The sequence below is a fragment of the Dermacentor variabilis genome, chromosome 6 (assembly GCF_050947875.1).
Source record: "Dermacentor variabilis isolate Ectoservices chromosome 6, ASM5094787v1, whole genome shotgun sequence".
NCBI lineage: Eukaryota > Metazoa > Arthropoda > Arachnida > Ixodida > Ixodidae > Dermacentor > Dermacentor variabilis.
Window position 1 is genome coordinate 130,731,318 of NC_134573.1, and position 19,268 is coordinate 130,750,585.

Consider the following 19,268-nt stretch of genomic DNA (forward strand, 5'->3'; position numbering starts at 1 on the left):
AGGGGGAAGTGAAAAAGACTTCACTGAAGCCGCGTTCATTTCGTGCTTTCTTTCGGGGCACCCTGTGATTAGAGCCACAAATCTGCTTGTTTAATTGCTCTTCTGAGCAGATAGAAAAGTAAGAAGAAGAAAAGAAAAAAAAATGATGCCGATAACGACGCCTGCTTAATTGTACACTGCATTTTGTGCAGAGTCTGCTTCATATCGTTTAATAGGCTGGCGATCGTGGGTCGGCATGCTGTAGAGCCAGATTTGCTTTACTTTTCTTTTTCTTGTCTTTGCTTGTCTTTTACTGAGCAAATCACTTCCTTGGAGCAACCTTGAGGCTCTTGGTATTTTATGTATATTGCAAGAGCGTACGAACTCTTAGTTGCTTAGAGGTCCACTCCCATGACATCAGGTCGTGTTTATGTCTGATTGCTTCAGAGCCTGGGTCTAAATTACTGTCACACGTGGCACTTATTATGGCGACATTGAGTAGCACATCCGTGTGAACTTAAGAGCAATAACGTACTGATGAAAACATTTTATCTGCGAGTGTCAGGCGTCGCTTTAAAGAAGCAGTGAGTTATTCAACTCTACCAAATGTACTTTTCATTAAAGCATCATTATGCCGTCCATTAAAAAGACAACGTGTGCCTAAAAAGGCCCTGTATATAAACGCTTGTGATCTTCTCTCAAAGGGGTATTTCTTTCTCCCTCTCTCAGTATGTGTGTGTGCGTGCGACAGACAGCGAAAAAGCGCACATTTGTTAGGATATCCCGGGTACGCATGAGCTGTCTGTAATCACTAATTAACGGACGCAAAAGAAGTTACGGACGCATTCAGAGCGAGCGAACGAGAGAGAGAGAGGGGGGGGGGGTTAGGGGGCCAACGCATCCCCGCATTCACGCACATGAAGCCAAATCTAGATGCCATTAAACTTTCTCTCTCAAATAATCACAGTCTCTCAGAGGGGACATGCTACCTAACAATCGAAACACTGCAGTTTTGCATTGTCATTTCCAAACAAATTAAAGCGACAAGGAAAACTATCGGTCGGCAGCCTTAGCCACACGCCTCCACTAACTGTGAGAGGGCGGACGATGAGAAAGCGCGGAAAAAAAGAAAAAGAAGATAAAAGAAAAAAGACAAGGCGAATCCGACTGCGCGCACTATGTCTGCGGTGAGGTGCGATAGGGGCTCGGTGGTTTTATCGTATACGAACCGCGCGGACGCTCGCAAGCTGCGATTCCGAAGCGCCGCCGTTAAGTTGGTCGCCGCGGCCTTCGGACTTGCCTTGGCAGCTCTGCTCTCTCAGTGCTCTCCAAGAGGGGAAGGGAAAAGTGCGCGAAGCATATACAGCCAGTTTAATATAACGGAGCTCAATGCTTTCTTTCTTTTTTTCTTTCGTTCTTGCTTTAAGGCGCTCGTGCTTCCTTTCTATTCCTTTTCTTTTGAGCGTCGCCGTATAATGTACAAGGCGGCCTAGAGACGGGGAAAACGAAAAGTCCCCTCCCCCCTTTTTTTTTATCTAGTGCGTACGTCTGAAGGAACGGCTGCGCTGAATGGAGAGAGAGCCAACCGCAATCGGTTCCTTTTTGTATTGAGATCAGCGCGTGCTCGTGATGTTACGTGTTGACTGTGGTGTTCTTGTTGACAGTAGACTAAAATATATGTATATGTATAAAGAAATGGTTAGTAAGGAGGCGGAATGCTTTCGATACTTCAAACAGGAAGTTCGCATGCAATGGGCTACTGAAGTGACATCTCGCATTCGCAATGTCAAATCTGCTTGCCTTTCTCTTTTTATTGCTCCTGTTGCATGCTACCTTTATTTATTTTGGCTTGCGCTCTTAGGTAACCAGGAAGTATAAGTTATATAGTGGATCATGTCAAGAGGTTGTAAGCACTTCCTTCCTTCAGCTCCATTTCACTTATCATAAAACGAAAATTCAATGCCTAACGAGGTTCAACTCGTGTTGGACCTTGGAAATGTGAGCCTTCAGGAATCGCCTTTATTCCAACAGTGTTTGTTGCATTCCCGCTAATAGCGGAAGTAGATATACATATTTAAAAGCCACTGTAGTACATCCTTCCAACACTGTTGGTTACACTACATGGAAATTAATAAATGTAAGATACAAATTACAATGCAGATGGTCGCGGTTGCCTGTAGCCACTACGATCACGGTAGTGACGTCACCTATCACCACTGCGATGATCGATGCTGATGAATTTACGATGAAGAATATGATGATGATGTTTTTTTCCTCGACCCCCTTTTCTATCTTCATTGCAATGCATTCACGCTTCAGCGAATGAATGAAAGAATGAATGGAATAACTTTGTTTGACTAGAACTTCGGTCGCATTTAAGTTTGCCTTCAGGGTGGTCCAAATTCTGTGTCGCAAGCGCATGTTAGAGCTGCAGGAAATCTCTAGTCGGCAAGTGTCACGTGATGCCGGGCACTGAAAGAAAGGCGTCTGTGTACGTATGCGTAACATATCTCACACAATATGGACCCTCTCAGCCCCCCTTTCCGTTCGGAAAGTTCCCCTACCCCCAGTGTAGGGTAGCAAACCGGGTGCTCTTCTGGTTGACCTCCCTGCCTTTCTTGTCCTTGCTCTCTCTCTCTCTCTCTCTCTCTCTCTCTCTCTCTCTCTCTCTCTCTCTCTCTCTCTCTCTCTTTCTCTCTCCGACGAGTTGTACATCCGGCCATTATTTGTTGTTCCTTCAAAGCGCTCGTCCTGCTGAGGCTCTGCTGGCTTCGCCCTTGCTTGGGTTTGCCACGGTACAGCACGGGCGTCGCGGCGGGCACCTTGATGCAGGTGTGTGTTTACTCAGCTGGCAATTTCGAGGCCGCCTCAAATAATATAGCGATATCATATCGAGGAGGTCGTGAGGGCGCAGGACCTCCGTGAGCAGACGCCAGCGTTATGGTCTTGGCATTTCGCTTTCGATTTCGCAAGTTGCAACCACGCCTCGCTGTAGTGGAGCCAACCGGGCCATTCTGTATAGGAAGTGCGCGCAGATGGGCGACGCGATGGTTTTGGACGTCAGCTCGCACAGCACTTGCGGTGAGTGCTTCGCCTCGTCCTTGCCGGAAGAAGGCTTAAACGCGCCGACTGTCGGGTACCCTCCGTGTACGAAAGCTGTGTATATAGTGCTTGGCAGGCAGGCAAGGCCGCGTAATTGTTACGCCCATCTCAGGAACGAAAGAAACGGCCTCGTGCCGGGCGGTCACGGGTAATATACGGAGAAGTCGAACCGCGTGGTTGCGATACCACGTGACTCCATTTTCCTTTGATTCAGTTTACCCCTGGCCTCGTTCAGGCATTTTCGTCCTTTTCAATGAGACGTGGGAGACGCCGCTTAATTATAGATGCAGCAGACGGGCCTGTCGTGAGGATGCCGCGTAATGGTACTCTGGATGTTCGCACGAAGGATTCGGTAGATCGGTATTCATCAACGTTTTTGGAGCTGGGGGCTGAGTAACCAAAAAAAAAAAAAAAGCAGACATTGAGTGGGGTCCCATTGACCAGCGTCAAAGGTGAGAGGGAAACGGTAGTTAGGGAAGAACAAAATTAACTCATACGTAGATTAATATTCATATGCACATGTAACAATATGTTTATATCATCTCTCATCGCAGGATATTGTTTTGAAGGTTCAGCACACGTCGTGCCTTCAATACAATAATTTTACGAGGAGTTATTGTTCTTGTGCACATACATTATGGCTCATACTCACTGTAAAGGTAGGCCAAGCCTCGGGTGGATAAGGCTTAATCATTATAGAAATTAAATTTCACTTGCAAACTTGTGAGAACTGAAAAATTGAATGTGATAGATTCAATACAAATAATCAAGTAAGCGCCCATTACGGGCTTCCATATCCGCCTCGTTATCCTTCTCATTATTTTCTTCTTTGTCAGCCACTCAATCAGGGTGCCGTATATGCTCCCGGGTTTTTATTACTGTTACTACCAGGATGATCGATATTCTAGAATTTTCGCAACCGATGTCTCTTCTATTTTCACTTTTGATCTTTGATAATATGCAGTCTTGAAAACTCATCGGTTCTTTGCTGTGTTGAATGAGAGAACGGAACGCTAAAGCCAAATAATATCGATAAACAATTGTAACAATGTGGTTATTTCCTCAGATATTGTAAACATTGCAAGCAGATTAGGTCAACCGTGTTTCCCAAAGTGATACAGTGGGGATCATATAAGTGTGGCTGGGGGGTGGGGGAGGGGGGCGTCGTCTGTAGCCGACTCCCGCTCTGCTAGAGGATTCTACGGATGACGACCGGGATCATGTTGTAGATACACCTGTAACTTGCTGCGCAGAACATCCTGCAGCCCATATTAGCACCAGATAGTTTCTGGGTAAGTTCGCATATTATTTCCTGGGTTGCGATGTCAGTCACACGATCACGCGTGCAGTGTTTTGCTTTACGACGGTGAGTTTTTTTCATCATGTTATCACAGCTATCGATTTATAGCTCGGCGTAGGACGCGCGTGCTGTATCCGAAATTTCGTTACGTTTGTCGCTGATTCTGTACCGAAACAGTCTTGTCTAATCAGGTTGAGCACGTGACGCGAATAGAGTTTTATATGTATAGCTTCTCGAATGAACGCGAGCACCTATCGATTACTATGGAATGTGCAGTATAAGGCATGTATAAAAAAATCACCGCCCAATCATTCCGTACAGATGGTTAACAAGCGAAGCTGAAATGGGCGGCCCCGGTTTTTATCACTGGGTTAATCCCGGCGGTTCGTTAAAGGACGACTTGGTAGGCTGCCGCATTTTCGGTACTCAGTTGCTGCTTGCGCTCGGCTGCACGAGCCTGTTCTTGTGCCCGGGCTGCAGCATCGGCACGGCGCAGACAAGTTCGTCCCCGGCTCTGCTCGCGGCGTTGCTGATAGAAAGCTGCCTGCTCCTAGGAGTACGCATGACGCGTGGCCTACCCATTTCGGAGCCGGAGAGAAACTGCTGCGCCGGAGAGCAACGACTTCACTACTGGCTCAGCGATTCGCACGCCTCTCCTTTCCCTCCCCCTTTTTTTTTTTTCGCGCGTGCACATGGGGTTGCGCCGGAGGAGTTTTCGGCATACAGGCGACATACGCACGGACGGACGAATCGGCTAGCCATACACAGCTTCGCTGTAAAAATCGGGCAGAAATTATCTACCGCGACTATCCAAGCACGCGAATAGCCGAAACTCGTCATGTATGAGGCGTGTAGAGCAACAGGGATTCTCTCTCGAGCTTCTCTTTGGACGCGCAGCGCCATCTAGCTGGCGCCGCCGCCATGAAGTCCGCGCGTACCAGTGGCACATACATAGTGACTTAGGTTGGTCTCAAAAAAAAGTCGAAAAGGTTCATTGAGGCGTGGCACATACCTGCAGCAGCACATAACTTTGGTACATGCCCAGAGTATCCAGGGCCACATCCCCAGTGGCATATGCCCAAGTTGGCCTCAAAAGGGTAATTGAAGAGCAGCACATCACCCACAAGCCCATGTGAACCGCGGCCCACATTTTAGACTACACTACCTTTGGGATCGGCTGACGTATTTAGGTTGCACTGTATTCAGGATCGGCCCGCATTTTTCGTTGGATAGGTGGAGAGCTAGATATTTAGATTTCCGGAAATAAAACTGGACTGACAATGGGAAGAATGATATTTAATTATTAGCAGATGGACTTGACCCGGGAGTTCCGATTTCGACGACCAACGACTTGGTTAACCACTGTTATTGCACTTTAGTGTTGCTTGATTTTCTGGGCCAAAGTACACTCAACAAAGAGTTAGATTCTTAACCTACAGCTTTGGCACTATTTGGTTCTCTGCCATCGCCTACAACGTGATAATACTTAGATGAAAGGCCATTTAGCGAACCCTGTGGACGATGTTGTGTGGATAGCTTCTCGATCATCGTGTGCTGTGGCGATCGCGGAGACGACCATGGCTGGAAAAAAAATAGGCCGCATTCGAGTACCTATCGAAGAACGAGAAACTCCGCTGTGACAGTCCTCTCTCCTGACGGGTCTTTTTCCCACTAAAAAGGCAAGGCGGGATTTTTCAATAGCCCGGATCTATTGAAATTCGATTACTCTCTGCTCCTACATATAGAGCGTGTTCAAATTTGGAAAGCGCATAGAGATGCTTGAAGAAGGAGAAATTGATTGCGGTCTTGGTCGTTCGTACGCGTGCATGATCTTGCGAAATGTGCTCGGTGCGCTCTATCTCAGCCGCGGTATCGACGATAAATATGAGAGAAACGTTCAGCATGCGTGCACCCCTATATCGCGCAGTGCCCAGCGCGTTCATTAACTGCCCGTATCTCCAACCTATCTCGGTGGCGAGAGTGCGGACTTGCGCCGCCTCCGAGCGACCTGAATTTTATCGCGCGCGATAAAGGCTCCGCGGCGCACGAACGAACGCCGAAAACAACAGCTTCGCCGCAGAATAACCGAGCGACTCGGGCGCAGTTTAACTCCAAGGGCTTCCAATGTGCGCTGCAGTGTTCGCGAAAACGCGCGCAGCCGCCTGGGGGGCGACACGACTTCGAGTTGTGTTCGCTCGGCGGGGTGGAAGTCATTAATCCAACGCGAGCGCTTGTACAGCGGCACTCCGTGGATTGTACAATCTCTGGCCGAAATCTTAATTCCACAACGCACGCGAACGCGAGTCGCCGCGCGCGCCCTTTGGCACTGCTTAGCACGCGCCCACCACCCTCCTGCCTGCCTTTGTTTTTTTGCCTTTTCATGCTAATCCTATGCGCAATTGAACCGACGCCCGACCTCGCTCACTACTAGACGGCTGTTTTACTACACATATAAAAAAAAAACCGGGGACACAAAATTTTCGCTTGCAACGGGCGGATAGCCTATATATGCATATTTTCGTACCGGCACGAGAACATGCGTTCTCGCTTAGTGCTTACAAGAACTTACTTGTTGGCGCCTTGCTTCTGCTTTTGCTCTGCTCGCAAGGAACGAGGGAATGCAATGTAGTCGACGGAACAAAGCTGCCCTAGATCGCGCTTATCGAAGGAGCGGAAACAAATCTTGTCGAAAAGCGGCAGTATATATGCACGTGGTGGCGAATGGTTCGCAAGTCCAGCATTTATGCCAGCGGTTTCCCCACAATTACACCTCCCCCCGCCATCGTCCCCGTTCTCTTCTTATTCGCTATAGCTGCAGCATTACTGCAATTGGCGATCGGGAGGTTAAGTGGGCCCTAACCCCTTCGGCGGCCGGCTTTGACAACTCGCTGCGCTGTTACTGCAATCACCCGTCAAAGTCGGGGAAGGCAGCCCGGCATTAATGCATGTGTGGACTCTGCGTGACTGTAACAACGCATTTCGTTTGCACGTCCTTATTGAGTGGCCTGCTTCGTAAAAACCGTGAAAAAAAATTAAAAGAACAAAATACAAAGACAGAAAGAAACAACATTGGGTTTGCTGTTATGTCATCGTATACAAGAAATTGGAGTAGTATACGCGCTGCTTCGTGCGTCGGAGAGGTTACGTTATACGCTTGGCCGGCATGAAAAGGTTGCGTGGTTTTAAGGGGGCCCCTGTTGGGTCACTAAGGGTAAAGCGCCCAGCTCGCGTGGATCTTATCGCCGACTCCTGCTCTGTTTATTTTCTCGTCGCATTATTTCACGTGGTGCTAGCTACACGCGCCCTATATACGCCCTAAGAGAGATCGCACTCGAGGAGTATGTTGCAACCAAGAAAGCTTTTGCTGTATTTTGCGTTTAATATATTTAGGAAATCGTTGTGTTTCAGTTCCGGTAATTACACGCACGACGCGCCGCTTCTCGCAACTGCGAGAATACCGGATCCTCAGACACGTCGGCCATGCCTCGCCCGTTGATCACTTTTGGAACGAGCGTATCAAGCGGAACCTCACTGTATGCGGGAATAAGCGGCAGAACCGAGCGCGTGCCTCCGGCACTCTCTTAAACGGCGGTCCAGGCAGCTTCGCCAGCTCGGTAATTGCGGGCATTTACGTATTCGCATGTCCTGCGCATTGCTACGAGAGGTGCCCGTTCAGCATCGAGCGCTCCCTGAGTGCAGCATGGACCCGATACTGAGTTTCCAACGCTGGTCAGCGCCCCGCGGGCCCCTGTCTACTAACCTCACCGTTACAAGCGTCAGTTGAGCTCCAATTTTGGGTCGGGGGAGTCAGGGTAAAACGCGAATGGGGGTAACTAGAAAGCATATATATATATATATATATATATATATATATATATATATGTATAGGGCTATTTAATTCCGGAACACCAGAGTACACGTTAATTCGGAAGCCTTGCGCTTCAAAAGCGCAAGCGCAACTTGCTGGCGTATATGCTTGAAGCTTGTTCATGAAGTATTTCCTAGGCGAAGAAAGAACACATTGGAAAGAATTGGCGGCCGCCCGATAACGACATGTTCTTACGAACAACAAACTTTTCGAATCCGGCTGCAGATTTTTCACAGGGGGGGTTTGTAGAATGCGTAATAAACTGTTCGTTAAAAAAGTGTACGAAAGTGTGGAAAAAATTAAATTATGGGGTTTTACGTGCCAAAACCACTTTCTGATTATGAGGCACGCCGTAGTGGAGGACTCCGGAAATTTCGACCACCTGGGTTTCTTTAACGTGCACCTAAATCTAAGTACACGGGTGTTTTCGCATTTCGCCCCGATCGAAATGCGGCCGCTCTGGCCGTGAAAGTGTGGAAAGTAAACTAACAAAGTATTAGCAGGATCATGCAGGAAGGGGCTTAAGTAGCGGGTTTCAGGGGGAGCTGCCGAAATGGAAGAGAAAGTGACAAATGGCAGTTAGGCAAAATTTTAGCTATAGCTGCAAACACCGCGACAGCGGACTGTTGATAACTGGCACGAAAAAAAAAAAAAAACCTGATACAGATCTATTCTGTAAGGCGTTTCACGTATGCCTCTGAGACGCAAAAAAATCACTCCAGCTTGTGTGCATGCGGTAATCGCTTAATTCGCTTACAGTGCAGCGGGTTATGGTAGCGATGACTTTTACTTCCGCATTCACGGCTGCCTGTATATACGCAACCACGATGCAGTGGTACCTGTATGAAGTGTGCAGGAACAGGGTCCAGCGCGTACTAGAAAGCATGAAATAACATACAGGGTGTTTCATTTCATCGTCAACAGAATTCGTAAATGTCACCCTTGTCATATAGAACATTCTACTTACTGAGCTAGGTTATTCTCAGAGGGAGCCCTTATTTCCACAAAAAAATGAAAGTTATTATTTGAATAATTAACATTTCTTGCTAATTAACATTTAAACTAATTACTTTATGCCAAGTATTGCAATTTACGAATTCTAGCCGGTAACTTTCAAAGTGAAATCGACTTGGAACGAATTCTAAGGATGACACCAGTTTCAAGATACGCGTTCCCAAAGTTCGCGACGAAACGCATTGCTGTTTCAGTAACTTTTGACTTTCGATGCATACAAAGGCGTTTTGTAAAGAAGTAAGTGAGACAACAGGGCATTTTTTACGGCAAGTTTAACTCCGTTTATCTCAGAACTGGTGCTAGTTACAGAATTCGTTCCAAGTGGGTGTACCTTGTGAAATCACTGGCTTCAATTCGTTTCTTCCAATATATGCGCTAAGGTAATCGGTTAAGAAAGTTGATTATAGAATTTCGTTAATTAGTCAAATATGCGTGCTTCTTTCCAGTGTAAGTAGTGTATAGCTGTTGGTGCATTCCATCTCAAGTAGATTTATGATAAACACCACAGGCGATATGAAAATATAGTCAACGTTAAATAAAACACCCAGTACATGATGTTCAAATAACGAATCACATGTTTAGGTCTACTCCCGTATGCAGGTATTGCGTCGAATGTCTTTTTACGCGTCTATCACGACCTGCCTCCAGTGTTTCGTCCAATCAGTTCAGGAGTACGCTGATCATGACTCCCAAATAATGAAGTCACACACCTCGCCCGCACATTTAACGCATAAATCTCCTCTGGCCATGAACAAGTAAACGTCCGGTACGGCAGTTAGTTACGGAAGTTATAGCATTAGACAAGATTAGCCAAGTCACGCGGCAGGTGGCACGAGACTCGTTTTGTGTTACGAGCAGGGGCCGGGTAGTTCTGTGAATGGTTAAATGCAGGCTGCTTGTGATAAAGTTTGAAGCTTTCTGATTAAAAAAAACAAATATTGCAACGATTTTTGCTACATTTTTCTTGCACAACTTATTCCCATAGGGCCACGTAACTTATCGACGCTATACCATGGCTTGAACTGTAGGCGTAGATAATTTAGTCGGAAAAAAGAAAAGAAAGACAGAAGGAACGCCTACAGCGCCAAAGCTTAAAAAGCACAGGGAAAAGTGAGCGGCAGCCTTTTGTATACCAGCACAAGGCGTGCATGCAGCATCAAGGGCGCGTGTATACGCACATGGTGTTTGAATAGAGGCATTCATGTTCGGTTACTGCGCGTTCTCGCTTTGTGCGAAGAGCACAAAGACGTACAGGTGCGCGGAGGGTCTGCGCAGCGGAACAACAAGAAAGCACACTTTCTTTTGATCTTAATCTTGGAACTTTCGGCGACCGCTTCTTTTCAGCCTAGAAGAACAATGCACCTTCCCTTGCTCCTTCTGAGACGCGTCTACAGGGTGGCGAGAGCTGCTTATATATACTGCGCGGCATGTTCACACGTGTTGAGAGCGAGTGTGAGAAGCCGAGGGTGGATCTGAAAGCGTGATGATGCCTCGGTCACGTTGTACGGAGTGAGACATGTTTTCCCTGGGTGACGACGGACGGTCTAGATCGTGCACGTTATCCTCCACTGGTCTCGCTACAATGCATATATACGCGGTGTAACAGCTCCAGTAACGGCGTCTGCGTGCAGATCTTGTCAGGAAAGCAGATCAGAATAACAACAGTCCCAGCTTCAACATTAAATGCAAATTCTGCCTTCTTTTTTTTTCTTTTAGTTACTGCTGAGTTGTCCCTGACCAAGTTTGTTTCATTTATCCCGCACATTTAATGAAAACAGTCCATGTTCCAGTACGGTCAGCATGCTTTCCCTCTTCTCTGTCAGACAATGTCTCTTTCTCTTCAGTATCGCGTACCCGACGTGTAGGCTAGTCTAGGCTCTTCCACAATGTGTAGATGCCACCTGTCTTGCCATACATATCTGAGACACATCTTAAGCTGAAGCAATATGCATTTGTCGCACTGCCGTGTTGTCCTGAGCGTTCCCCGCGCTGATGCCCATATACGACCGATATTGATACGGGATATGTCACGTCATTAAACTTTTGTTGTTTCTCTCCTTTGGCGACGTATACTACAATAAATTTAAAACTCGCCCGCATTCATAGACTGTGCCTTCCTAGAAACCTTCATTTCATCGATATTGGAACCCGTGTGTGAAACCAATATGTAAGCTATGAAGAACGTACGTGACCATTGCCTGTGCCGTTAGGTCCTGTAGATAAACACAGCGAGGATTAACATATGGGGGTCTCCGTATAGTTATGGCCGCGAACCGCACCGAAATGGCAAAGACTACAGAGCGGCCGGCTCACGGAACTCCGCAGCGTGCAAAACGAAAGTGCGCGCTGCACGTTACGCGCAAAGGTCAAGCGAGAACGAAAGTCACGTTTCCCTTCCTCCAAGTTGTTACCAGACCAGACGTCTCTCTCCCTAGCCACGACATCGACCCTCAGTCTCCTTCAGCCGGCCTCCGTAGACCGAGTCCGCCACGATATACCCTTTCTCGCACTTCGTTTATGGGGCTTTTCGTCTTCCTTCTGCAGTCTTTAAGGACAAGAGAACTGCACTAACGGCTTTCGCCTGAATTGGTGTTCATTGTGCTGTACGCGATCATGTGCTGCCATAGTGCATGTGCGGCGATCGTGGCCGGCTGCGATCGCGTGTCTGTGCTTCCTCGTTACCGTGTGGTCGTGTGTGTGTATGTCTGCCCTATCTCTCCCTTTCTCTCAACTGTAGTCTTTCTCTTATTTTATTATCTTCCTACCGCGACCGTTACTCAGTGTAGGGTAGCAAAGCGGATTGTCAGTTCTGGTTAATCTTTCCCTTTTCCGTCGTCTCTCTCGTATTCCTTCCGGTTTCTTGACCCCGACCGTCACCTATACTGCGCGTCGCTTCTTGGATTCCCTGCGTTTCGTCGGCGTCGCCGCGTTTTTTTTCTCGCAGTTTCGGAAAGCGCGAGTGACCTCTCATCAGCCGCGCACTCTGCTTGACCCGATATCTCGGGTCCCGACCAACGGGCCTCGGTCGTGCGTCTCGGCTTAACCTCGCCGACTGACCACTGGACCGAGCGAAGCGCAGTGCGCTACCGCGGCGGAGGTTCGGCCGGAAGTGAAACGCCGCGGCGTTTGTAAAAGGCGAGCACGGCCGGCACGGCGGGCCTTACGCGCAATGGCGCTGCATGGAGGCCACCGTGCGAGGCTTGCGTTGGACCCGCGCCGGGCTCGACGCGACGTGTCTAGCTTTCCTCGCTCTTTTAATCGCCGCGCGTTTTGTTAATGGGCCGTGGGTGGAAGCGTAGCGCAGTTAAGGTCGGGTCGTCGTTCGTCCGCGGCCTTCCCGAGACCACCGCCGGGCGGGCGCAAGACGTTGGGAGGTTGCGACTGTCCAGTTCGTGATTGCTCCCCGAGAGCACGGATTGTTCTTTCCGGACACTAGTGGAGCGCGTGCTTGTTTGTTTTCCTTGCTTGTTCTCTGACCTCCCGCGAAGCGGATGCCTTTTACGGTTTTCATTGTTCGCTTTCACTCAACTACGGCTGGCACTACATGTAAGGTTAGTTCGAAATGCATGTTACCTCCTCTCCCTAATTCTTTCTTTCAGAACATGTGAGAAGAGAGCGTGTTGGTTGTGACCGCAGAGTATACGCCCCTGTCGGCGTTCTGATTGATTGGCGCCCCAGCACTTGAGCGTTTATGAAGGCTATCTATAGTGCTGCTTGCGCGGACAACCAGAGTCTTTAATACTAAACATCGCTCGCATTGTATACGCTCCCCATTTAATAATGTAGCACATGGCTCGTGCAACTGGCTGCAGCTGTTGCAGCACAGCGCTCGTGTTTGTTCATTCTGTGTTACGGCCTTGTTTCGAAGTGCGCCGCCGTATTCCATCATGACTAACCAACTAACCCACCAGTAGGATTTAAGCCGCGCTCTTTCGTTCTTGTTGTTTGTTTGTCGGTCCGCATGCGTGCGCGCACGCATGCGGACCAACAAACAAACAATGTCAAAAATGTCCGAGAGAGCCGAGTGTGTAAAAAATGACGTTGATCCTTTGGCATTCCTTGAGGCCCCGTGGACAACTAGAATGCTCTCTCTCCTGCGAAATAATGAGCTACATAAGCAACTAACTTGGGTTAAATCACAAGGCACACACTGCAAGCCGCGATTTCTTTGTTCTTTCCCTTCCCCTAGTGCAGGGTAGCAAACCGGAGGCTGTAACTCTGGTTAATCTCCCTGCCTTTCTCTCATTTGCCTCTCTCTCTCTCTCTCTCTTAACGGAGAAATGCATTATGGTTATGTCTCTTGCATTGTCGCTTCGAATATCTGAAAGAGCGCTTTATGTTTTGATGAATCATCTAGTTCGAGCTCTTTGCATACGAGTTTGACGGGGTTATGTGAATATATTTATCAACGGCGTGTACAGTTGTTACATTCGTCTCTCCTTGATTTTAAACTCGAATTGTTACGTGCATTATTCTGCCGATCTAGCGAGGCGCTTGGCGTATTGCATTTTTCCGTATATACGATATGGATATCTAGCGAAACGAGCAGCCTCAGCCTCAGAGATCAGGAAGCTGAAGCCAGATGGGACTGTCTGCAAATAATTGCCTTCGACGGCATAATTATGGCCTTACTGAATAAATAACGCATAGCGTCAGTTATACGAAGACAACTTTTTCTGCTCAGACCGAAGGAGCAGGCGTTATGGTGGAAAAAAAGGGTAAAAAAAAAAAAAAGTAATATCTTGGTGTCCGGCAAACGAGTTTGCAGAAACTGTAAAACGCGCCTATCTGCAGGAGGCTCTAGATCTAGCAGCTTGTTTTTTCCAGCAAGAAATAAAGAGAATGAAAACTGGAACTGTTCTAGGAATGCACAATTAACACTTCCCAGACGCAGCGCAAAGCCTGCAGAACTGAATTGCAAGACATGCCGGCAGTTATATAAAAACGCCATATATTGTTTTACGCTTTTCCTCCACCCAGTTCTCCTTTCGGCCTTGTGCCGGAAGAACGACTATTCCCCGCGATTATAAACCAGATATTAAAACAAGTCACGCAGGTAGCCCAGCCCAGTTACACTCCAGTCAGTACCCAGAGGCGAAAAACAAAAAAACAAAAAATACGCGATTTCAGCGTTGCTAGGACGCAATTGTATATTGAGAATAGCCTTGCGGACACCTGCAGATGGACCTCAATGTATAGTTTTCTTGTTTCGAGGTTCATAAAACAAAGTAGAACCACGTGCCTACCCTAATTTCTTGTTCGCTCCTTTTCCTTTCGCTTGGTTTTAGAGAAAAACTGGTTTCTAAGTTATCTGCTGTGATGCCATAAAACTAACCATTTCCTACAACCGACGTTTTCTTGAGCAGCCGTGCCGTTTTGTATACTAGTAATGTACGTGCCAGTACGATCTTGGCATAGATGACAGCGCCTGCCGCCTGTTTAATTGACGCCTTTTGGACGTTACCTGCGTTTCCCAATGAAATAACGCGTTTGCTCGATTACAGTGATAGTTGTTGATTCTAAGGACAATTTCGACCCCCTGTGTTGCATTTCATTGTCAGAATTTTTCGTGTAGTTAGGATACTCTCGCCTTTGTTCTGTGGTAAGCATTTGAGGTTACGTCTTGGTTCTTCCTCAAGATTGGAAAGCGTTGCCAGTTCGCTTTAAAATTTGAAAATATTGTAGCGTTATAGTTCAGCGTTAGAGCGATTGATGCACTTATTTCGCTTTCACTGCTAAAAACTCAAGAGGACTGCATCCAGCTTCTGTTGAAGTTCATCTGATGAGAACGCAACAAAATTCGCTCTCAAAATGGCACGTCAGCACAACGTAACGTAACTATTGGAGGCAAATCACAGAACTCTGGTTTCGCCATATATATTGACTCATGCTGTCGTCGATTGTCCTACTGTTTTCTTTTTTCCTCCCTTATTTTGATTTTTTTTATGAGTTGTTCAGAAATAAGAAACCAAGAAATTAGAAAGGATTCAATTCTCGTTGTTGGTCAATGAACACGGAGCACTGATCGTATCTAAGGAATTAAGTCAGCTACGTGAACCCGGGAGCCTATATGGCAAATGATTACTTAGCGTTTTGAATTCAGCAGCTTCAAATACCTTCAGTTTCTTAGTTACTGTTTTTAAGACGTATGAAGCCCGTCAACTTGGCAGTGGAAAGACTAAACGTTCTACAAATGGAGGGTACGTATACCTCATACTGCAAAGCCTTGGTACTACATACCGGTGGTCGTCGCTTCCGCATGGAATGGTTACGGTCTATAGTGGAGCGGCTGTGCTCATGCACTCGATCACTTTCATTCCCATTGCATTCTGAAGTACATTTCTACGAGCGATACCGGGAATCTTGCAAATGCAAGGCAGAGCTGAATATCAAAAAGAGAAAAATATGTTTCGGGGAAAGCTCTAAAGACCGGTCCTTCGAAAGAAAGCTGACGTCCACAGTATTCAGCAATCTCTCACTGCCTGAAAAGAAAAGCAATTTCAATCGAAACACAGGTTACGATACTGTAAGGTATTCATATATGGTAAAGCACTGCAACGCATGCGGAAGTTGTTGGCTCCGCTGTCACTTGCGCACCTAGTTGTCTTTTCTGCCACTTTAATTTCCTCTTATGTGCCTTAACGATATGAGCTCCATCGTAAATATAAATGTAATTCTTAATTAGTTCGCCAGCTAAAAAACTAGCCGATGTCTTTCGTAACTGTATTCTCTTCCTGCGGGCTTGGAATGTTTGTTGCTTAAAGATCGAGTCGCTATGTCCCCCTTACATTTTTATTCGCTTCGCCAGCTGCACTTGTAAAGAGAATGCGTAATAAGCGATTGTGACACATGTTCTCTATACACTCTGCGAGACAAAATACATAGGAACGCTTTCAATATGAAAAGTGACTACCTTGGAAGAATTAGTGCACACGGAGAACGCGAGGCCGCGCATGCGCAGACCGTCTGTATTAGCACCTGGTGACAGATCTTGAACGATCAAGGGGAGGGGGGGGGGGGTCTGTTCGCGCTGTGGTGAGCCACCCAACAAACAGACGCCGCTCATAGCTCATGCAAATTGTACCCACCGGAACCGCACCACGCTTAATTATTGCGCCAGCACCTAGGCCGGCGTGTCGCGGAAACACCGATATCATCTCTCCGCTCCCTTTTAACGCGAGCACGTACGTACGTACCTCTTCGGCGAACAGCCCCAAAGCTATAGACGCCGGAATGAGATACATTAACTTTTTCCACTTGACCCGTCCGGCGCTGACGCCTTTACAGAGCAGTGCCGAGGAGCTTGTTTTTTCTTCCGCTTGTCTTCGCCTTATTCGTATCTCTTTCCTTTTCATATTTATATAGCTAGCTGGCTAGCTAGCTTCAAAACATGCCTGACGCGCAAACTCAGCGCTTATCGGCGCGCGCTGTCCACAACGTCAAGGTCTGCGGTCATTTACAAGGCCGTAATACCTGCGGGCGACGCTGCGGTTCGGCCTAGGTGAAACCGCACGAGCCAAACCGGGTTTCCCAGGCCACTCGTAAGCTCCAGGTGTCGTTTATACGGATTTGTATGGCAGGTTACGCGCGGTATTGCATGGGATTCATCCGCGAGGTCTTTATAAAGCTTGACATAGCCGTATATATATGACACGCTCAGGTCGAGATATATACGTAGTTGCCGGAACTGACTGCCAAGCCGCAGCGCATTCTCTCAAAAAGCGACGCCATCGCCACCAACAAACACCACCACCCCCAACCGACTACCGCTTCCTCTTCACCTCCCCTTACCCCACACTTGGAAACAATCAACGAGTATTTTGGTCCAGTGCTGACGTATAATGGGAGAGTGCGGACAATTTTTCTTTCGATTGGCTTTCGTTTTCTGTACGCGATCCAAGGGAGCGTTTCTTCTCCTTAATAACGTACAGAATCTGCGTTCAGGTTTCTTGTGCCAAGTGCCAAATGACAGCTGCCCTTGCCCCGTCCCTGTGCAGTCGCAAGCCGTGGTGGCCGCGTGCGGTCAATACCGCGGACGGTATTATGTCCAGCGCCCGCGCGAAACGTTAATAATCCTTGTTACAGCTATAGCCTACGGGTGCAGCGCTGGCACTCGAGAACCAGCGGGTATCGGTCATTTCGCTTCTCTGCGACTCGAATGACTCGAGATCGGGTCAGATATTCGAGGGCGTCTAATGAGCTTGGGAACATGCGGCATTCTTGCGCAATGCCAATCAAGAAAGCGATAGGGCATTTAGTCGCGTATGCGCTCTATCAAACCGCGTGTATGTGGCTGCGGAGGTTGTTCCAGTTTTCTCTCTCTCTCTCTCTCTCTCTCTCTCTCTCTCTCTCTCTCTCTCTCTTTCTTTTTTCCCCCGAGAACGCGAGAGATTACCGGCGCGACTGCGCCGTTTGTTCAGTTATCAAGGTGAGAAGCCGTATACGGTGCGGTCTCAGATGTCGAGCTGTCAAGCGTGGTTCGAACGTAATTTCTCGCACGTTGGCTGAATTGCTTTCTGCGCGGTTTGTTTGGCACTACGCGTATGTCGTAAGGCTCGCCATTAGACGCGATTTTTTTTTTCCTGTTCATGATCGTTGTTTGTGAAGCTTTTGAGGAGCCCCGTGACTTTTGTCCGTTGTATAGAGAGCAGAAGGAATTCCAGAGCTTTTTTTATCTAAGTTTAGTCATTTAAGTGTGGAAAGCTTCGGCAAGACATGCACATTCCTTCAGTGCACTGAAAGTAACGGCATTCCAGCCACTTGAAGTCACTCATAAGTTACGTACCGTGCTTAGCGATATAAACGCGATACTCGGAGCGATGGTTGTTGCCGCTTTTTGCGCCACGTATACTGGTGGGCGCTGGGTGATCGTTGTGGAACCAAATGCAGTCATAATGCGTCGCAACGCCTCTCGTTTTCGTCGTACACAACCATGGATCAGCTCGACGTCCCCAGCGCTCACGGTCGGTGCAACAGGCGCCGGCAGTCGTGGGCTTGGAGTATCTGGTTTCAATCGCTGAGCTCGGTACTTATTATGCGTATTCTGAGCAGCCGTCTACTTTTTCAACGTACAGTTCCGGGCTCCTCGCCCCGACAGACTTCTACAAAATACTTCGAAAGCCCTGTTCGGTGTTCTGAAGACAAGTATGTCTGAAAGACTGTTTCCTCGGGCCGTCGTAGCTCCCTCTCTTTCCTTCATTTCTTCATTCATTTATGCCCCACGTGGTAGCATACGTGATTGTTTTTCTGGTTAACCTCCTTACCTTTGCTTTTGCTCTCTTTCTATCTCTCTCCCTCAACACGATGATTCTTACTCAAGAAATTAACCATGAGTTAAGATTGAAAGCGTGTCTGAGCGTGCTCCTGTGTACTTTCTCGGTCATGATAGTTAATGTGTTCCGTGACTGCAAACGTTGCGCTGACTGCGGCAGACCAGATTACGAAAGTCTAGTAGAACAGCGGCTTAACTGTACATCTAGACCGGCGATGTGACAACCATGGTGACCCAACTGTATGTAGACATGCGATGTGGCGGCATTTCCAGCCATTGCAGCAATGTGCACTAGCAACAATCTTTTTTTTTTCTGATGTTGAGTGTACTTTCTCATGATTTTCGCGTAGAGTACGTGCTCATATTCCGCACTTTGCAAAAAAAGATTGATTTTGTTCTTTCTTTCTTTTTTCCTTCTCGCGATAACTGTCGACGGTAATGCGATTAGCGTTCAAGCAATGTCGCGACACATGTTTGGCTTGTTAGTTTCCTTTTTATTTCTTAATGGCCGGGGCTAAGTTTGGTTTTCTGTCGGATAGTCGTACAAATTTCCCCAAGTTCACATCATTCATTCTTCAAATACAACAACAGCAATAACCTTCCCTCTGGACGTAAAATTAGAGCCGCATTCGCATTCAGCATACAGGACATGTCTGCTTTCTCTAATTAATTACAATAATAATAGTATATATTGGACAGAAAGCCCTGGACCATGCGCGTTCCGTAGGTGGAGT

At 47.5% G+C, this 19,268-nt stretch overlaps 1 protein-coding gene across 1 annotated transcript in view; it reads left to right on the forward strand.

Moving 5' to 3' along the window:
• The window catches only part of LOC142585237 (uncharacterized), a 200,274-nt gene that overhangs the window by 35,602 nt on the left and 145,404 nt on the right, over positions 1 to 19,268 (forward strand). The gene's annotated exons all lie outside the window — the stretch shown is intronic.